This window comes from Salarias fasciatus, unplaced genomic scaffold (assembly GCF_902148845.1).
Source record: "Salarias fasciatus unplaced genomic scaffold, fSalaFa1.1, whole genome shotgun sequence".
NCBI classification, from domain to species: domain Eukaryota; kingdom Metazoa; phylum Chordata; class Actinopteri; order Blenniiformes; family Blenniidae; genus Salarias; species Salarias fasciatus.
The window spans coordinates 1-20,701 of record NW_021941294.1 but is presented as its reverse complement, the minus strand read 5'-3'; the positions used below and the strand labels follow the sequence as shown (position 1 = coordinate 20,701).

General features: G+C 48.8%; 6 long non-coding RNA genes across 7 annotated transcripts; all 6 read right to left on the bottom strand.

Annotated features, from left to right (window-relative positions):
* Positions 1–987: 987 nt before the first annotated feature.
* Positions 988–2,197, bottom strand: LOC115384736 (uncharacterized). 2 transcript variants are annotated; one of them, XR_003930940.1, is made up of 4 exons: positions 2,153–2,197; positions 1,761–2,069; positions 1,518–1,630; positions 988–1,315 (listed from the first exon to the last, which is right to left on the bottom strand). It is a non-coding gene; the product is annotated as an uncharacterized LOC115384736 (long non-coding RNA). The 2 variants fall into 2 exon arrangements; XR_003930939.1 differs by having other exon boundaries at positions 1,761–2,190.
* An 869-nt stretch (positions 2,198–3,066) lies between these two features.
* Positions 3,067–3,635, bottom strand: LOC115384739 (uncharacterized). The gene is made up of 3 exons (XR_003930943.1): positions 3,563–3,635; positions 3,197–3,296; positions 3,067–3,113 (listed from the first exon to the last, which is right to left on the bottom strand). It is a non-coding gene; the product is annotated as an uncharacterized LOC115384739 (long non-coding RNA).
* A 374-nt stretch (positions 3,636–4,009) lies between these two features.
* Positions 4,010–19,001, bottom strand: LOC115384737 (uncharacterized). The gene is made up of 3 exons (XR_003930941.1): positions 18,918–19,001; positions 4,118–4,210; positions 4,010–4,027 (listed from the first exon to the last, which is right to left on the bottom strand). It is a non-coding gene; the product is annotated as an uncharacterized LOC115384737 (long non-coding RNA).
* On the bottom strand, positions 5,473–18,774 carry LOC115384745 (uncharacterized). The gene is made up of 3 exons (XR_003930951.1): positions 18,735–18,774; positions 5,571–5,670; positions 5,473–5,487 (listed from the first exon to the last, which is right to left on the bottom strand). It is a non-coding gene; the product is annotated as an uncharacterized LOC115384745 (long non-coding RNA).
* On the bottom strand, positions 16,769–17,678 carry LOC115384735 (uncharacterized). The gene is made up of 3 exons (XR_003930938.1): positions 17,378–17,678; positions 16,986–17,294; positions 16,769–16,855 (listed from the first exon to the last, which is right to left on the bottom strand). It is a non-coding gene; the product is annotated as an uncharacterized LOC115384735 (long non-coding RNA).
* A 693-nt stretch (positions 19,002–19,694) lies between the features above and the next one.
* LOC115384741 (uncharacterized) lies at positions 19,695–20,072 on the bottom strand. Its single transcript, XR_003930945.1, has 3 exons — positions 20,013–20,072; positions 19,831–19,929; positions 19,695–19,747 (listed from the first exon to the last, which is right to left on the bottom strand). It is a non-coding gene; the product is annotated as an uncharacterized LOC115384741 (long non-coding RNA).
* Positions 20,073–20,701: the final 629 nt, after the last annotated feature.

Here is a 20,701-nt window from a genome sequence, read left to right as displayed (position 1 = left end):
AGCCGACGTGCGACGCAGCGCGGCCCACACGAGCCGACGTCGGCGGCCATCTTGCTGAGGTCTGACCTCACCGCCACAGCACATCAAGGAAATGACCTTTTTTCACTAGAAAAGTCATCAGAAATCCCCCAGCTTTCATCTTCTACTCAAGTTTGTGATTTAGGATTTTGTTAGGATTTATATAGCATTTACTGACATCTTCACTGTGTTCTGATCATTATCATATCGTCATATTGGTTATTTCTAATGAATATACTAATTGACGAGTTTATAGTTTTTTTTAAACAATTCTCTTGAAGCATGGTTGAAAAGCAATGGGCTGACTTTCACTGGTTACATTTCTTAGAATTTTCATTTATTACTACTTTTTTCAGTTTCAAGTTGTTTCTCTGACCACTGTGAATTTTTCTTTCATTAAACGAAGGGTACCAACAATTTTGTCCACTTGTGTTAGTTGTATTGTAATTTAATCACTATTATTGTGACTGCTATTATATTTTAATCATTACTACTACGAGCAACTTTGCAATTGTCATAAGTGTCAATTGAAATAATACTGGTTTTAAGCAGGATCAACAGCAGCATCAGTCTCATTCAATCCATCTCCGTCTCCACATACCCTGCCATTGTTTGACTTAATTCCAGGGCTGTTGCTCTGATTTGGCTTCATCTCTTGCAGCTTCACTCGCCGAGCCTCCTTCCTGTTTTGCTGACGCCGTGACGTGTCATCACTCACGCAGGACGTCCTCTCTCCAGTCAACATTTCATGCCGCTGCAGGCCAGAGAGATTTGAGACCGCCTCTTGTGACCTATGAACTTGAAACCTCAGAAAACATGGATTTCCCAACCTTTGACCCTGAAAGTCATCTGGAGCAAAAGAATTCTTTCTACAATAGCAATAATACTTGGGGTTGACAGAACAACACCTCAATATGGAGATTCAAAGGGAAAATGTTGATTTATAAAAGTTTTATTTGAAACATGTCTCTCAAACAATTTCCTTTGAACAATATCAAGTCGGGACAGGACAAATACAACGTCTCTTCAAGTCACTCAACAAAACTTGACAACATCTGCACTTGAAATGCATTTCATTCAAATGCTGGAAAGTAGATTTCTGGACTTGGATTTCACAGAATCATTTAAACAGACACAAGTTTGAAACTTTCTCACTGAATAGCATTCACAACAACACCAACTGACTTGTTTTTACACATTTGAATGTCGAGCCTCTTTTCAACACAGTTTCTTTACATCCACACCAATGAAACTTGATGAAATCACAGCATGGAGCCAGTTGAATCCTGAAAAAAGCCTAGAACCAACAGAACAGAGATGAGCTGCCCAGATTAACAAGTAGAACAATATCTTGAAACACGATCCGAGAGTCGCGCCGCCATTCGCAGCGACAAACACCACATTAAAGACTCTCGTCTTCATCACAGTGACTCAAACTAACACAGGACATTCAGAAGCTTCTTCAAGAACTTCTATTGAGTGTGGACTTGATTTCCTACCTGAAATGAAGCAGAGGAAATGATGACGGGGAGCTGTGGATTCTCCTTCACCGGATCACGCAGTGATGAGTGACCGGCAGGGGGCGACAGGAACCCCAGCCTCACAGCGCATCCTGCTGGTAGAACCACAAGCTGCAGGAGACTTTCCCTCATTTTCAAACCACAAGAATTAAAGATCTTTAACAAAACATGTGAGAAACACATCAAAGCAAAAAGCTCCAAAACACAGAAATAGAAACTAACCTGGAAGGAAAAACATCAGCAGGAACCAGGAGGGACAAGGAGCGACCAGACGGACCATGAGAGACCCAGAGGAACCAGGAGGAACCAAGAGGGACCACAAGGGATCAGGAGGAACCAGGAGAGACCAGGGGGAACCAGCAGGTCTCAACAAGGAAGCAGGAGGAGACTGCAGGGAACAAGATGACTCAGCAAATGAAAGAAGCACTCACAAGAAAACAGGAGGAGTCAACAGGGAACAAAGAGCAGAGAGTCGGGAACCAGGACGAGTCAGCTGAGACCACGACGACTCCGCAGGGAATGAGGAAGACACTGCAGGGACAAGACAGTGTCAGCAGGGACCAGAAGAAAACTGCAGGGAACACGATGATTCAGCAAATGCAATAAATACTCACAACACTCCGCAGGGAACCAGGAGGAGTCAGCAAAGAACAAGGAGCAGAGACTGGGAACCAGGACGAGTCAGCTGAGACCAGGTGGACGCCACAGGGAACCGGAAAGAGACTGCCGGGACAAGGAAAAGTCAGCAGGGAACAAGGAGCACAGAGTTGGGAACCAGGACAAGTCAGCTGACTAAAACGAGTCAGCTGACACCAGGAGGACTCCACAGGGAACCCGGAAGAGACTGCGGGAAGAAGGAAGATTCAGCAGGGACAGAAAATAGAATGCAGGGAAAAAGATAACTTGGCAAACGTGATAAGGACTCACAACAAACCAGGAGGACTCCGCAGAGAACCAGGAGCAGAGAGTTGGGACCACAACCAGTCAGCTGAGACCAGGAGGAATCCTCAGGGAACCAGGAAGACACTGCGGGGAGAATATAGAGTCAGCAGGGACAGACAACTGAATGTAGGCAACACAACGATTCAGCAGATGCAAGAAGTACTCACCACAAACCAGGAAGAGTCGGCAGGGAACAAGGAGCAGAGAGTTAGGAGCCACAACGAGTCAGCTGAGACCAGGAGAACTCCACAGGGAACCAGGAAGAGACTGCGGGGAGAATGTAGAGTCAGCAGGGACAGAAAACAGAATGCAGGCAACACAATGATTCAGCAAATGCAAGAAGTACTCACAATAAACCAGGAAGAGTCGGCAGGGAACAAGGAGCAGAGAGTTAGGAGCCACAACCAGTCAGCTGAGACAAGGAGGTCTCCGCAGGGGAACCCGGGAGAGACTGCAGGAATAAGGAAGACTCAGCAGGGACAGAACATAGAATGCAGGGAAAAAGATGACTCAGCAAACGTGATAAAGACTCACAACAAACCAGGAGGACTCCGCAGAGAACCAGGAGCAGAGAGTTGGGACCACAACGTGTCAGCTGAGACAAGGAGGTCTCCTCAGGGAACCAGGAAGAGACTGCGGGGACAATGCAGAGTCAGTACGGACAGAAAACAGAATGCAGGCAACACAATGACTCAGCAAATGCAAGAAGTACTCACAACAAACCAGGAAGAGTCGGCAGGGAACAAGGAGCAGAGAGTTAGGAGCCACAACGAGTCAGCTGAGACAAGGAGGTCTCCTCAGGGAACCAGGAAGAGACTGCAGGAATAAGGAAGAGTCAGTAGGGACAGAAAACAGAATGCAGCGAACACGATGACTCAGCAAATGCAAGAAGAACTCACAACAAACCAGGAAGAGTCGGCAGGGAACAAGGAGCAGAGAGTTAGGAGCCACAACGCGTCAGCTGAGACAAGGAGGTCTCCACAGGGAACCAGGAAGAGACTGCGGGGAGAATGTAGAGTCAGCAGGGACAGAAAATAGAATGCAGGCAACATGATGATTCAGCAAATGCAAGAAGTTCTCACAACAAACCAGGAAGAGTCGGCAGGGAACAAGGAGCAGAGAGTTTGGAGCCACAACCAGTCAGCTGAGACCAGGAGGAATCCTCAGGGAACCAGGAAGAGACTGCGGGGAGAATGTAGAGTCAGCAGGGACAGAAAAAAGAATATAGGCAACACAATGACTCAGCAAATGCAAGAAGTACTCACGACAAACCAGGAAGAGTCGGCAGGGAACAAGGAGCAGAGAGGTAAGAGCCACAACGCGTCAGCTGAGACAAGGAGGTCTCCTCAGGGAACCAGGGAGAGACTGCAGGAACAAGGAAGAGTCAGCAGGGACAGAAAATAGAATGCAGGGAAAAAGATGACTTCGCAAACGTGATAAGGACTCACAACAAACCAGGAGGACTCCGCAGAGAACCAGGAGCAGAGACTTGGGAACACAACGCGTCAGCTGAGACAAGGAGGTCTCCTCAGGGAACCAGGAAGAGACTGCGGCGAGAAGGTAGAGACAGCAGGGAGAGAAAACAGAATGCAGGGAATACGATGATTCAGCAAAGGCAAGAAGTACTCATGATAAACCAGGAAGAGTCGGCAGGGAACAAGGAGCAGGGAGTTTGGAGCCAAAACCAGTCAGCTGAGGCCAGGAGGTCTCCGCAGGGAACCCGGGAGAGACTGCAGGGACAAGGAAGAGTCAGCAGGGACAGAAAATAGAACGCAGGGCAAAGGATTACTTAGCAAACGTGATAAGGACTCACAACAAACCAGGAGGACTCCGCAGAGAACCAGGAGCAGAGAGTTGGGAACACAACGAGTCAGCTGAGACTCGAATGACTCCTCAGGGAACCAGGAAGAGACTGCGGGGAGAATGGAGAGTCAGCAGGGACAGAAAACAGAATGCAGGCAACACAATGACTCAGCAAATGCAAGAAGTACTCACGACAAACCAGGAAGAGTCGGCAGGGAACAAGGAGCAGAGAGTTAGGAGCCACAACGCGTCAGCTGAGACCAGGAGGTCTCCTCAGGGAACCAGGAAGAGACTGCGGCGAGAATGTAGAGTCAGCAGGGACAGAAAACAGAATGCAGGGAAAAAGATAACTTAGCAAACGTGATAAGGACTCACAACAAACCAGGAGGACTCCGCAGAGAACCAGGAGCAGAGAGTTGGGACCACAACAAGTCAGCTGAGACCAGGAGGAATCCTCAGGGAACCAGGAAGAGACTGCGGGGAGAATGTAGAGTCAGCAGGGACAGAAAACAGAATGCAGGCAACACAATGATTCAGCAAATGCAAGAAGTACTCACGACAAACCAGGAAGAGTCGGCAGGGAACAAGGAGCAGAGAGTTTAGAGCCACAACCAGTCAGCTGAGACCAGGAGGTCTCCGCAGGGAACCCGGGAGAGACTGCAGGAATAAGGAAGAGTCAGCAGGGACAGAAAATAGAATGCAGGGAAAAAGATGACTTAGCAAACGTGATAAGGACTCACAACAAACCAGGAGGACTCCGCAGAGAACCAGGAGCAGAGAGTTGGGAACACAACGAGTCAGCTGAGACCAGGAGGAATCCTCAGGGAACCAGGAAGAGACTGTGGGGAGAAGGCAGAGTCAGCAGGGACAGAAAACAGAATGCAGGGAACACGATGATTCAGGAATTGCAAGAAGTACTCACGACAAACCAGGAAAAGCCGGCAGGGAACAAGGAGCAGAGAGTTTGGAGCCACGACCAGCCAGCTGAGACCAGGAGGTCTCCGCAGGGAACCCGGGAGAGACTGCAGGAACAAGGACGAGTCAGCAGTGACAGAAAACAGAATACAGCGAACACAATGATTCAGCAAATGCAAGAAGTACTCACAACAAACCAGGAAGAGTCGGCAGGGAACAAGAGCAGAGAGTTATGAGCCACAACCAGTCAGCTGAGACAAGGAGGTCTCCGCAGGGAACCAGGAAGAGACTGCGGGGAGAAGGAAGAGTCAGCAGGGACAGAAAACAGAATGCAGGCAACACGATGATTCAGCATTTGCAAGAAGTACTCACAACAAACCAGGAAGAGTCGGCAGGGAACAAGGAGCAGAGAGTTAGGAGCCACAAAGCGTCAGCTGAGACAAGGAGGTCTCCGCAGGGAACCAGGAAGAGACTGCGGCGAGAAGGTAGAGTCAGCAGGGAGAGAAAACAGAATCCGGGGAACACAATATTCAGCAAATGCAAGAAGTACTCACAACAAACCAGGAAGAGTGGGCAGGGAACAAGGAGCAGAGAGTTTGGAGCCACAACCAGTCAGCTGAGACCAGGTGGTCTCCGCAGGGAACCCGGGAGAGACTGCAGGAATAAGGAAGAGTCAGTAGGGACAGAAAACAGAACGCAGCTAACACGATGACTCAGCAAACGCAAGAAGAACTCACAACTAACCAGGAAGAGTCGGCAGGGAACAAGGAGCAGAGAGTTTGGAGCCACAACCAGTCAGCTGAGACCAGGAGAACTCCACAGGGAACCAGGAAGAGACTGCAGGAACAAGGAAGATTCAGCAGGGACAGAAAAAAGAATGCAGGGAAAAAGATAACTTGGCAAACGTGATAAGGACTCACAACAAACCAGGAGGACTCCGCAGAGAACCAGGAGCAGAGATTTGGGACCACAACGTTATGGGAATTCCTTCACCAACATGGCAGCCGCCTTTACTCATGTTTGGGTGGGTTTTCTGAATGAAGATGTCCACTTTTGTAACTAGTTACAAAAACAGTCATTGCAGCAAGACCCAATAGCCAAAGAAAACTGCTGTGTGTTTGGGACCCAACAGACAAACTGGACCCGCCTGTTAGCAAAATGGCGGCGGCGGTGGCTGCTGCTATGTTGCTAACGGCCTCAGCGAGTCTGTGTTCACTGTCTGTCACCTGAAGCGCCAGGAGCCTCCGAGCGCTGGAACCTCCACGTGTCTCTGTCTGGATGTTCACTAGTTGGTGGTGTTAAAGTTACAAATCTCTGAGAGAAGTGTAAATTTCTCCCGCAGCTGAAATTTGCTCATGTTCATCTTGCTAAGCCCAGTCGGCAACTGAAACCAAAGCAGATCTAACCGTCCGCACTCACGCTGCCGCTGGTTGGAGCCGACGTGCGACGCAGCGCGGCAAACACGAGCCGACGTCGGCGGCCATCTTGCTGAGGTCTGACCTCACCGCCACAGCACATCAAGGAAATGACCTTTTTTCACTAGAAAAGTCATCAGAAATCCCCCAGCTTTCATCTTCTACTCAAGTTTGTGATTTAGGATTTTGTTAGGATTTATATAGCATTTACTGACATCTTCACTGTGTTCTTTTTTTTTTTTTTTTTTTTTTTTTTTTTTTTTTCCCTTGTCCTGTTCGGTAGCTGGGGCGTGCAATATTGTATGATTGTAGCCTTTTACTATCCGAACAGATTTTAATATTAGCAGCAGGATGAGACTGAGTCTCCTCCTGCTGCTGCCTTTATTAAAGCTGGCATCCGGCATGGCTACCGGACAGGACCGGGACGGAAACGCTCAGAGAGCAGGGACAGAAAGAGAGAAAGATAAAGAGAGGGAGAACGGAAGGGGGGGGGGGGGGGGGGGGGGCGGCACAACCTATGTACAAAGTCACAATACAAAACAGTGTTGTCGACGCACCACACGCAACCTAGAACAATCCCAAACCCCCAATCTAGACAACACCAAAACAGAGCCGACAACCAACACAGAAAATTACAGAACCATACATACATTTTTTTTTTTTTTTTTTTTTTTCCCCTTTTTTTCCAAACCATATTAGTGAACAGACCAGGCCACAAAAATAAAAGGAGGTGTAGGGGAGGAGGGAAATGCAAGGACACCACAAACCGTATTTTTTTTTTTTTTTTTTTTTTTTTTTTTGAATATAGCTAGTCGTAACTAGTAAACTAGGGGCGTGCATCAAGAGAGGTCTGCTACAGATCAACATTAGTCTAACCACCACAAGAAGACAAGGTAACCCAGTATGTAAAGAGTGATTAAAGATCAACGTGATCATGTGAATATGATGGTGACAGTGATGGTGATAGTGATCATGCATATATGACCTCTGACCTCTGAGAAGGCCAGAAGCAGGCCAGAGAGGTCCTCAGAGCCCAAACAGCCGGCGAACATCACAGAGCCCGGATCCAAGCCGCCCCCGCAGGCAGACGCCCACGCTCCAGTCCAGAAACGGGGCAGAGGAAAGCCCCGGCCGGGGACCCCGGCAGTCCCGGGGCCCGGGCCCCGCGGAGCCATGACCGGCAGGAGCCGGTCCACCCCGGGCGCCGGACGCCCGGGGCGGGCAGGGCCGAGAGCCCAAGGCCCAAGAGCCCAGGAGCCAACCCCCCACCCAGGCGAAGGGCTATGACCCACCCGGGAGAACCAGCCCACACGGGCGGCTACCCACCCCGGGCCAGTACACCCCCCAGCGCTCCGGCCACGCACCCCGAGATCCAGGGCATCACCCCCCCCCCCCCCCCCCCCCCCCCCCCCCCCCCACCCCCCCCCCCCCCCGCCCCCCCCCCCCCCCCCCCCCCACCCCCCCCCCCCACCCCACGACCCCCACCCGGAACCCACCCCCCCGCCCGTCCCCCGCCCGGCCCACCCCTCCCACCCCCTGTCCTCTCCCGCCTCACTCCCCCCCGCCCCAACCCAACACTCATACCCACTCACTCATACTGACACACACACATGCACACACGCACACACACAACCACTCATCCCTAAACCAAACGCACACACACACACACTCACATTCCAACACACTCACACCCTCTCACGCACACGCACACGCTAACAAGCACGCGCACGCACACGCACATACACACACACACACACACACACACACACACACACACACACACACACACAGACACACAGACACACAGACACAGACACACAGACACACAGACACACACACACACACACACACACACACAGTCCATCCTACCCCAAACACACTCACATTCCCGCGTCATCCAACTGTCACATCCTGTGGGAGACACCCCCGGAAGGCAAGGGAACACCGAACCCCACATCCAGAACCCCCCGCCACCCACAACTGCCGCCCCCACCCCCCCACCCCCCCGCCGCAGACAGGTATGCACCCCCCTGAGCCAGCAGCCCCCCAAACCACAGCCGCTCCAAACCCCCGGCCTGTGGGGAAAACAACAGCCCCCCCCGCCCCACCCCCCACCAGAAGGAACCTGGAAACGGGGGCGCAGAAGACCACATTGCCCTCCCTCCCCCCCCTCCGTCTCGTGAGTGTTGATGGAGTATATGTTGTTTGCGATTAAAATTTGAGGGTCAGTAACCACACCGTGCCGCGAGTGAGGCCAAACGAGCAGTCTCATCCACCTGAACAGCCCCACCCCCGACACAGCGCGCCAAGACCCCCCGATGTGTGTGTTTGTATGTATTTGGTCGTGTTAGATGACTAAGTGCAATTAAGACTGAGAGGCGAGCCACTGAAGGGTGCAGTGATTGGGGCCACTTAGATGGCCCCCTCCACCACACCCAACTTGATAAGCCCGCCTCCCAAAGCCCTACGTGTGTGTGCATGAGAGCGGGGGGGGGAGGGGGGTCCGGGGATGCCGCAGCACCCCCGTCACCCAGGAGCCCCCCGATGAAGGACAGGGCCAGGAGCGCCACCCCCCCCCCAGGACCAGGGCGGACAGCGACCATGGCCAGAGAACCACCGACCCAAGAAGCACACACCCATCATGCATCAGGAGGAGTGAAGGTGAGGACAGATAGGGGGCAGCAGAAGGACCCAGACCCAGGGCCCACCGACCCCAGGCCCACCGGGGCCACCCCCCACAGGACACCGCACTCTCTCATACATAGCTCCAGTCGCCCACACATATACACACACGTACAGACATACATACATACTTACAGATACACACCCTCACACACATACATACCCCGCTCACAGATACATACCCACACACACATACATACATAGTCATACACAAACATATCCAGATACACACCCACACACTCACATACACCTACATAAATACCCACACATACAAAAACATATATACATACTCACACATACACACCCACACACATATACACATACACGTACACGCACCTTCCCCAACCCCCTAACCCCCACAGCCCACCACCCCCCTATCTACACCCCCATCCACCCCACCCTGTCCCCCACCACCCACCCACCTCCCCCGCCACCCCCCACCCATCCACCCCACCCCCCTGTCCCCCACCACCACAACCACCCACCCCGATGCCCTGGATTCCGGGGCAGCAACCAGACACCAGGGCGTGCACCGACCCAGGCCGCGGCAGCACGCCCGAGCCGACCGGCCCCCCCAGCCAGGTCGACCCCCCCCCCCCTCACGGAAGGAGAGAGCCCCCAGGCACCAGGGCCCAGGGCCCCCAGCCACACCCGCCCCAGGACACCCCGGCCGCCCGGACATGAACCGGCACCCGCCGACCCCGGCCCCCCGGGGCCCCCGCCCCACCGCCGCCAGACAGCCCCAACAACCGGCGGCCCCCCCACCCCCAATCCAAACCAAACACGAAGACAGCCCCCAGCGAAGCTGCCCAGGTCCCGACCCCAAGACAGTGCCAACCACCTGCAGCCATCAGGCCCCCCCACCAACAACCGACCCTCAAAGTGGAGAGGCCCTCATCTTCCCCTTACATTAAGTGATGGAGCTGATCACAGGGGACCAGAGGGAACCAGATTCAGCTGATTGATCCTCTGAACAGACAGACATCGTCTCCAAGCTGATATGATCTAATAGAAGATTCTTGAACTGCCTGTTACTCAGATTATTTCTGGATTTCCAATTTACAAGGATAGTTTTCTTTGCGATGCACAAGATGGTGAGAACCATGTAGACAGAGTTTATCGACATGTTAATTTCACCCAGATCACCTAAAAGGCACAGTGTGGGAGTTGCAGGGATATTGCATGTGAACCATGTTGACAGGTCTTCACACACCTGAAGCCAGAACCTCTGCACTGGTGTGCAGGACCACAAGGCATGGAGGTAGCTGTCAGTCATGTTATCATTGCAATGTGAACAGATATCAGATTGTGATAAACCCATCTGGAACATCCTTCGTCCTGTGTAATGAATTCTATGCAGAATTTTGAATTGTATTAGTTGTATATTTGAATTCTTTGTCATTTTGAAAGTATTTAAACATATTTGTGACCACGCATTTTGGTCAAAGTTGTTAGATAAGTCAGCCTCCCATTTTAAGGTCGGAAGGAAGATTTCGTCTTCTACCTTTGATAAAATTTTATATATCTTTGATAGCAACTTTGGGGAACTGAGGTTTAAGAATTCTTCGACCCCGAGAGGTAGCTGTCCCTGCAATTGATTAAAGGTATACTTTTTGCCTATGATAGATTTAAGTTGATGATATTCTAAAAATGCTGTGCTGCTGATTCCATATTGTGAGATGAGAGTATTGAATGATAGAAAGTTGCCATTTTCAATGATATGTTCAAGCTGGCTGATTCCTTTATTTCTCCACTGAGTGAAGTTGATCATCTTTTTGTTTTGCACGATGTCCGGGTTGTTCCAGATGGGTGTGAGTTTACACGGGATCAGAGAAGATTTGGTTAGCTTTAGAAAGTCCCACCAAGCCATTAAAGAGGAGCTGATGTTGACACTTTTAAAACACTGATGGGATTTGATGGTGGGACTGATGAATGGCAGGTCAGAGATAACTAGATCCTCACATAATGCTTGCTCTACATCCAGCCATGGCTCATCTAAATTGTTCGGTTTAAGCCATTTGGAGATATATTGCAGCTTGCTGGCTATAAAGTAATTACTGAAGTTAGGCAAGTCTAGTCCACCTCTGTCTTTAGTCTGTTGTAGCGTCTTTAAACTGATACGTGATGGTTTATTTTTCCAGAGAAATTTAGATATGTATGAGTCCAGTGATTTGAACCAGCCAGACGATGGTTTGGTTGGTATCATTGAAAATAAATAGTTAACCTTAGGTAAAGTCATCATTTTAATGGTGGCAACCCTCCCCATAAGAGATATAGGTAAGCGTCTCCACCGTAAGAGGTCATCCTCTGTTGATTTCAGTAACGGAACGTAATTTAGTTTTAAAAGTTCTGATATCCTTGGAGAAATGTTTATGCCTAAATATCTGATGTTTCCAGACTGGATTGTAGCATTGGGTATACTTTGTAAATCACAGTTTATAGGCATGGCTGTAGTCTTAGACCAGTTGATAGAATAGTCAGATATTAGTGAAAATTTGTCAATAAGTGTGATTGTCTGGGAGATAGAAGATGGAGAGTTCTGCAGGAAAAGCAATACATCATCTGCATAAAGACTTATTTTATGTTCTATCTTATTGTTAGCCAGGATCCCTCTGATGTCTTTATTTTGTCTTATAGCAGCTGCCAGAGGTTCGATAAAGATGGCAAACAGTGAGGGAGAGAGTGGACAGCCCTGTCTGGTTCCTCGCTGCAGACAGAAGCTTGGAGAAGTCTGCTCGTTAGTCTTCACACATGCAGCTGGGTTGTTATATAAGATTTTAATCCAGTCTATGAAAGACGTTCCAAACCCAAATTTGGTTAATATTCCAAATAGAAATTTCCAATTTACTCGATCAAAAGCTTTTTCAGCATCTAAAGAGATAATTATGGATTCCAGATTGTGTATTGTAGCGTAATCTATTATATTAATTAATCTGCGCATGTTATTGGATGAGTGTCTACCTTTAATGAACCCTGTTTGGTCAGGATGTATTATGAGCGGGGTTACCTTTTCTATTCTCCTGGATAGGGCTTTGCTGATTATTTTGAGATCTACATTTATTAATGAAATAGGACGATAACTGGACGGAAGTGTGGGGTCTTTCCCTGGTTTAAGTATTAAAGTTATTTTGGCTAAGTTCATATTTGAGGGTACTGTTCGTTTATTTTTTATTTCCATTACCATTTTATGAAAAGTGGGAGCCAACATGGTCCAGAATTCTTTATAGAATTCTGCTGGATAGCCATCTGGACCTGGAGCTTTATTGTTGGGCATATCCTGCAGAGATTTATGGAGTTCATCCAGTGAAAGAGGAGAATCCAACACTATTCTATTTTCATCTTTCAATTTTGGAAGGTTAATATCATTAAAAAAAGTATTAATTTCCTCATCTGTTGTGTCTATTTGTGATCGGTATAATCCTTGATAGAAATCTCTAAAGATATTATTGATCTTGTCTGGGTCATGGCTGATGTTTCCTTCTGAGTCTTTAACAGCTGAAATCGTGTTTTTCTCCTTGTTTGTTTTTAACTGATTCGCCAGGAATCTTCCAGATTTATTACTATGCTCAAAGTTCTCTAAACGGAGTCGTTGGATCAGGAATTGAGTTTTTTTATCTAGAATTTCATTCAGTTCAAGTTTAGCTTTCCTTATATCCTTCAGTATGTTCTCTTGTGGGGAGACATGATAAGCCTCCTCCAGCCATTTAATTCTTAATTCCAATTCTAAAGTTCTTGAAGCTTCTTTCTTTTTCTTGTGTGAGGAGAAGGAAATTATTTTTCCCCTCATCACCGCTTTCCCTGCCTCCCAAAGAACACATGCTGAAGTATCTGGCAAGTCATTATTTTCTAAATATATAGACCATTCTCTTGTTAGATAGCTAATAAACTCTGGATCTTTAAGTAATGATGTATTAAATCTCCAGTTTCTAGTTGGTGGTTTATTCGTCTTATTTCTGAGAGTAAATGAAACTGGTGCATGATCACTTATGACGATGGGATGAATTTTGATTTCTGAGATGTCATTCATCAGTGTGCTGCTAGTTAAGAAATAATCTAATCTAGAGTAGGAATGGTGAACTGAAGAGAAGAATGTGTATTCTCTTGCAGTGGGGTGGTGAGAGCGCCAGGCATCGCAAAGACCAAAATCCTTCATGTACTGTTTCACAGTTTCTGAGGATTGCCAAAGTCGTTGACTTCCTGTGGTACTCAGTCTGTCCAATTGCAGGTCAGAAACCATGTTGAAATCCCCTCCTATAATCAATGTGTGACCTGAGTGATCATCCAGTGAGGAGAAGAGGGAGTGAAAGAAGGAGGGGTCATCAACATTAGGTCCATACACGTTAGCAATGCAGAATTTAACATTCTGGATAGATAATGTGATAATAACAAATCTGCCTTCTGGATCTATGATTGAACTGTCAGTAGAGAAGTTTAACCTTCTACTGATAAGAGTTGCTACTCCTCTTTGCCTGGAATTGTAACAGGCTGAGTACACGTGTGGAAACTGTGTTGATCGGAGAAGATCTACTGATGAGTTTGTTAGATGAGTTTCCTGTAATAAGACAATGTCTGCCTGCAACTCCTGAAGCCGATGGGTAATTTTTAATCTCTTTTCCCTTGTACCAGCCCCACGGATATTCCAGGAAACGAAATTAAGAGTGTTCATGACTAGACAGCTATGAGTGTTACATGCATTTCACTAAACCTGGTGTCTGAATGGAGCCCGTTGTTTACTGGTGTGCACGCGTGCATGTCAGCTGAGTGTGCGTTCTGAATCTGTCTATCAACATGCTTATAGTGCGCGTGAACCTGTACAGTGATGTGTTTCAATAAGCCGATGTCCCGGTGCGCCCCGTGTGTCGGGTTACTATGGTAACGGGTGCAGCTACAGTGAAGCGTGAGAGGGTGAGAGTGAAAAAGGGTGAAGAGAGAAAAAAGTGAGAGTGATAAAAGAAACAAATGCTTAAAAAAACACATCCACGGTGAGCAGTGCAGTGGAGACGGGCAGTGACTTACTATTAATTAATTTATGGCTGTTTTATGTATCAATATTTACGGAGTGATTATAGGATAGTGAGAATGCAGCACCTGAGATCAGTAGAGCCACGGAGTGATGTTTGGGTCACGGAACAGCTGGCCGTTGATGAATAATTTATCCACGGCGATGACGGCGCGGGAGCCCTCCGAGATGGATTTTTTCCTGATCGGGAACAGAACTCTGCGCCGATCCAGGATCTCCTTCGGGAATTGATCATTCACGCCGTAGTGGGTTCCCTTCAGCTGCCGGCCCTGGCTCTTCACCTGCTCCTTCTGTTTGAAGTTGACGAACTTGGCCACGATGGGTCTGGGTCTGGACTCGCCGGGTCTTCTCCCTCCCAGGCGGTGGATCCTGTGGAAGGAGATGTTTTTCACCGCTTCCTCCGGGAGCTTCAGCTGCGTTCTGAGGAAACTTTTCACCGTCGCCTCGGGGTCCTCCTCCGTCTGCTCCGGGATTCCAGAGAACACTAAGTTGTCCCTCATGCTCCTGGCCTGGAGATCGATCACCGTTTCTTTAATCTTCTTGTTTTCCTCTGACAGTCGGGTCATCCCCTCCGTGAGGGTCTTCACCGACTCTCTGAGGCTGACGTTCTCCGCCGCGAGCGCCTCGACCTGCTGCTGGCTGAATTCCAGCGACTCGCGCACAGCCTGGAACTCCTTGTGGAGGATTTCCAACAGGTTCAGGCGAGCATCGAGGCTGGAAAGTTTCTTATCTATGGAGATAAGAACGTCCGTCGAGTCGTTCGCAGGTGGAGAAATAGCTCCAGACGATTCCTCCCGCTGTCTCTTGGCTTTAGACGAGGAAGTAGAGGGGGTGGATGTTTGATTCGGCTTCCCCATGACGATCCGGTCGAAGCAGCGATCTATGTACTCTGTCAGGCTGGTCGAATCCTCTTCACTGTGCTCCAGGGTGAACCTAAAACACACTAATTTCTCTACTTCTACGACTTTTTAGAGCCGAGTTAGTGAAATTCAGTAAACAAATGAATCTGTCAGCGCGCTTAGTTTGAATCTGCCGTCTCACAGGAAGTGCGTCACTTACCACATCACACGTCACCTACCTGCTCCGCCCCGTTTCTGTTTCCTCTTCACTGTGTTCTGATCATTATCATATCGTCATATTGGTTATTTCTAATGAATATACTAATTGACGAGTTTATAGTTTTTTTTAAACAATTCTCTTGAAGCATGGTTGAAAAGCAATGGGCTGACTTTCACTGGTTACATTTCTTAGAATTTTCATTTATTACTACTTTTTTCAGTTTCAAGTTGTTTCTCTGACCACTGTGAATTTTTCTTTCATTAAATGAAGGGTACCAACAATTTTGTCCACTTGTGTTAGTTGTATTGTAATTTAATCACTATTATTGTGATTGCTATTATATTTTAATCATTACTACTACGAGCAACTTTGCAATTGTCATAAGTGTCATTTTAAATAATACTGGTTTTAAGCAGGATCAACAGCAGCATCAGTCTCATTCAATCCATCTCCGTCTCCACATACCCTGCCATTGTTTGACTTAATTCCAGGGCTGTTGCTCTGATTTGGCTTCATCTCCTTGCAGCTTCACTCGCCGAGCCTCCTTCCTGTTTTGCCGACGCCGTGACGTGTCATCACTCACGCAGGACGTCCTCTCTCCAGTCAACATTTCATGCCGCTGCAGGCCAGAGAGATTTGAGACCGCCTCTTGTGACCTATGAACTTGAAACCTCAGAAAACATGGACTTCCCAACCTTTGACCCTGAAAGTCATCTGGAGCCAAAGAATCCTTTCTACAATAGCAATAATACTTGGGATTGACAGAACAACACCTCAACATGGAGATTCAAAGGGAAAATGTTGATTTATAAAAGTTTTATTTGAAACATGTCTCTCAAACAATTTCCTTTGAACAATATCAAGTCGGGACAGGACAAATACAACGTCTCTTCAAGTCACTCAACAAAACTTGATGACAACATCTGCACTTGAAATGTATTTCATTCAAATCCTGGAAAGTAGATTTCTGGACTTGGATTTCACAGAATCATTTAAACAGACACAAGTTTGAAACTTTCTCACTGAATAGCATTCACAACAACACCAACTGACTTGTTTTTACACATTTGAATGTCGAGCCTCTTTTCAATACAGTTTCTTTACATCCACACCAATGAAATTTGATGAAATCACAGCATGGAGCCAGTTGAATCCCGAAAAAAAGCCTTGAACCAACAGAACAGAGACGAGCTGCCCAGATTAACAAGTAGAACAATATCTTGAAACACGATCCGAGAGTCGCGCCGCCATTCGCAGCGACAAACACCACATTAAAGACTCTCGTCTTCATCACAGAGACTCAAACTAACACAGGACATTCAGAAGCTTCTTCAAGAACTTCTATTGAGTGTGGACTTGATTTCCTACCTGAAATGAAGCAGAGGAAATGATGACGGGGAGCCGTGGATTCTCCTTCACCGGATCACGCAGTGATGAGTGACCGGCAGGGGGCGACAGGAACCCCAGCCTCACAGCGCATCCTGCTGGTAGAACCACAAGCTGCAGGAGACTTTCCCTCATTTTCAAACCACAAGAATTAAAGATCTTTAACAAAACATATGAGAAACACGTCAAAGCAAAAAGCTCCAAAACACAGAAATAGAAACTAACCTGGAAGGAAAAACATCAGCAGGAACCAGGAGGGACAAGGAGCGACCAGACGGACCATGAGAGACCCAGAGGAACCAGGAGGAACCAAGAGGGACCAGAAGGGATCAGGAGGAACCAGGAGAGACCAGGGGGAACCAGCAGGTCTCAACAAGGAAGCAGGAGGAGACTGCAGGGAACAAGATGACTCAGCAAATGAAAGAAGCACTCACAAGAAAACAGGAGGAGTCAACAGGGAACAAAGAGCAGAGAGTCGGGAACCAGGACGAGTCAGCTGAGACCACGACGACTCCGCAGGGAATGAGGAAGACACTGCAGGGACAAGACAGTGTCAGCAGGGACCAGAAGAAAACTGCAGGGAACACGATGATTCAGCAAATGCAATAAATACTCACAACACTCCGCAGGGAACCAGGAGGAGTCAGCAAAGAACAAGGAGCAGAGACTTGGGAACCAGGACGAGTCAGCTGAGACCAGGTGGACGCCACAGGGAACCGGAAAGAGACTGCCGGGACAAGGAAAAGTCAGCAGGGAACAAGGAGCACAGAGTTGGGAACCAGGACAAGTCAGCTGACCACAACGAGTCAGCTGACACCAGGAGGACTCCACAGGGAACCAGGGAGAGACTGCGGGAACAAGGAAGAGTCAGTAGGGACAGAAAATAGAATGCAGGGAACACGATGACTCAGCAAACGTGATAAGGACTCACAACAAACCAGGAGGACACCGCAGAGAACCAGGAGCAGAGAGTTGGGACCACAACGAGTCAGCTGAGACTAGAAGGACTCCTCAGGGAACCAGGAAGAGACTGCGGGGAGAATATAGAGTCAGCAGGGACAGAAAACAGAATGCGGGGAACACAATGATTCAGCAAATGCAAGAAGTACTCACAACAAACCAGGAAGAGTCGGCAGGGAACAAGGAGCAGAGAGTTTGGAGCCACAACCAGTCAGCTGAGACCAGGAGGTCTCCGCAGGGAACCCGGGAGAGACTGCAGGAACAAGGAAGAGTCAGCAGGGAAAGGACATAGAATGGAGGAAAAAGATGACTCAGCAAACGTGATAAGGACTCACAACAAACCAGGACGACTCCGCAGAGAACCAGGAGCAGAGAGTTGGGACCACAACGAGTCAGCTGAGACCAGGAGGTCTCCACATGGAACCAGGAAGAGACTGCGGGGAGAAGGTAGAGTCAGCAGGGACAGAAAACAGAATGCAGGGAACACGATGATTCAGCAAATGCAATAATTACTCACAACACTCCGCAGGGAACCAGGAGGAGTCAGCAAAGAACAAGGAGCAGAGACTTGGGAACCAGGACGAGTCAGCTGAGACCAGGTGGACGCCACAGGGAACCGGACAGAGACTGCCGGGACAAGGAAAAGTCAGCAGGGAACAAGGAGCACAGAGTTGGGAACCAGGACAAGTCAGCTGACTACAACGAGTCAGCTGACACCAGGAGGACTCCACAGGGAACCCGGAAGAGACTGCGGGAAGAAGGTAGAGTCAGCAGGGAGAGAAAACAGAATGCAGGTAACATGATGATTCAGCAAATGCAAGAAGTACTCACAACAAACCAGGAAGAGTCGGCAGAGAACAAGGAGCAGAGAGTCAGGAGCCACAACCAGTCAGCTGAGACAAGGAGAACTCCACAGGGAACCAGGAAGAGACTGCAGGAACAAGGAAGAGTCAGTAAGGACAGAAAATAGAATGCAGCAAACACGATGATTCAGCAAATGCAAGAAGTACTCACAACAAACCAGGAAGAGTCGGCAGGGAACAAGGAGCAGAGAGTTTGGAGCCACAACCAGTCAGCTGAGACCAGGAGGTCTCCGCAGGGAACCCGTGAGAGACTGCAGGAACAAGGAAGAGTCAGCAGGGACAGAAAATAGAATGCAGGGAAAAAGATGACTTAGCAAACGTGATAAGGACTCACAAGAAACCAGGAGGACTCCGCACAGAACCAGGAGCAGAGAGTTGGGACAACAACGAGTAAGCTGAGACTCGAAGGACTCCTTAGGGAACCAGGAAGAGACTGCGGGGAGAATGTAGAGTCAGCAGGGACAGAAAACAGAATGCAGGCAACACGATGATTCAGCAAATGCAAGAAGTACTCACGACAAACCAGGAAGAGTCGGCAGGGAACAAGGAGCAGAGAGTTAGGAGCCACAACTAGTCAGCTGAGACCAGGAGAACTCCACAGGGAACCAGGAAGAGACTGCAGAGAGAAGGTAGAGTCAGCAAGGACAGAAAATAGAATGCAGCGAACACGATGATTCAGCAAATGCAAGAAATTCTCACGACACACCAGGAGGACTGCGCACAGAACCAGGAGCAGAGAGTTGGGACAACAACGAGTAAGCTGAGACTCGAAGGACTCCTCAGGGAACCAGGAAGAGACTGCGGGGAGAATGTAGAGTCAGCAGGGACAGAAAACAGAATGCAGGCAACATGATGATTCAGCAAATGCAAGAAGTACTCACGACAAACCAGGAGGAGTCGGCAGGGAACAAGGAGCAGAGAGTTAGGAGCCACAACTAGTCAGCTGAGACCAGGAGAACTCCACAGGGAACCAGGAAGAGACTGCAGAGAGAAGGTAGAGTCAGCAAGGACAGAAAATAGAATGCAGCGAACACGATGATTCAGCAAAAGCAAGAAATTCTCACGACAAACCAGGAAGAGCCAGCAGGGAACAAGGAGCAGAGAGTTTGGAGCCACAACCAGTCAGCTGAGACCAGGAGGTCTCCGCAGGCAACCCAGGAGAGACTGCAGGAACAAGGAAGAGTCAGCAGGGACAGAAAATAGAATGCAGGGAAAAAGATGACTTTGCAAACGTGATAAGGACTCACAAGAAACCAGGAGGACTCCGCACAGAACCAGGAGCAGAGAGTTGGGACAACAACGAGTAAGCTGAGACTCGAAGGACTCCTCAGGGAACCAGGAAGAGACTGCGGGGAGAATGTAGAGTCAGCAGGGACAGAAAACAGAATGCAGGCAACACGATGATTCAGCAAATGCAAGAAGTACTCACGACAAACCAGGAGGAGTCGGCAGGGAACAAGGAGCAGAGAGTTTGGAGCCACAACCAGTCAGCTGAGACCAGGAGGTCTCCGTAGGGAACCCGGGAGAGACTGCAGGAATAAGGAAGAGTCAGTAGGGATAGAAAACAGAATGCAGCGAACACGATGATTCAGCAAATGGAAGAAGTACTCACAACAAACCAGGAAGAGTGGGCAGGGAACAAGGAGCAGAGAGTTAGGAGCCACAACGCGTCAGCTGAGACAAGGAGGAATCCTCAGGGAACCAGGAAGAGACTGCGGGGAGAATGTAGATTCAGCAGGGACAGAAAACAGAATGCAGGGAAAAAGATGATTTAGCAAACGTGATAAGGACTCACAACAAACCAGGAGGACTCCGCAGAGAACCAGGAGCAGAGAGTTGGGACCACAACGAGTCAGCGGAGACCAGGAGGAATCCTCAGGGAACCAGGAAGAGACTGCGGGGAGAATGTAGACTTAGCACGGACAAAAAACAGAATGTAGGCAACACAATGATTCAGCAAATACAAGAACTACTCACGACAAACCAGGAAGAGTCGGCAGGGAACAAGGAGCAGAGAGTTTGGAGCCACAACCAGTCAGCTGAGACCAGGAGGTCTCCGCAGGGAACCCGGGAGAGACTGCCGGAACAAGGACGAGTCAGCAGTGACAGAAAACAGAA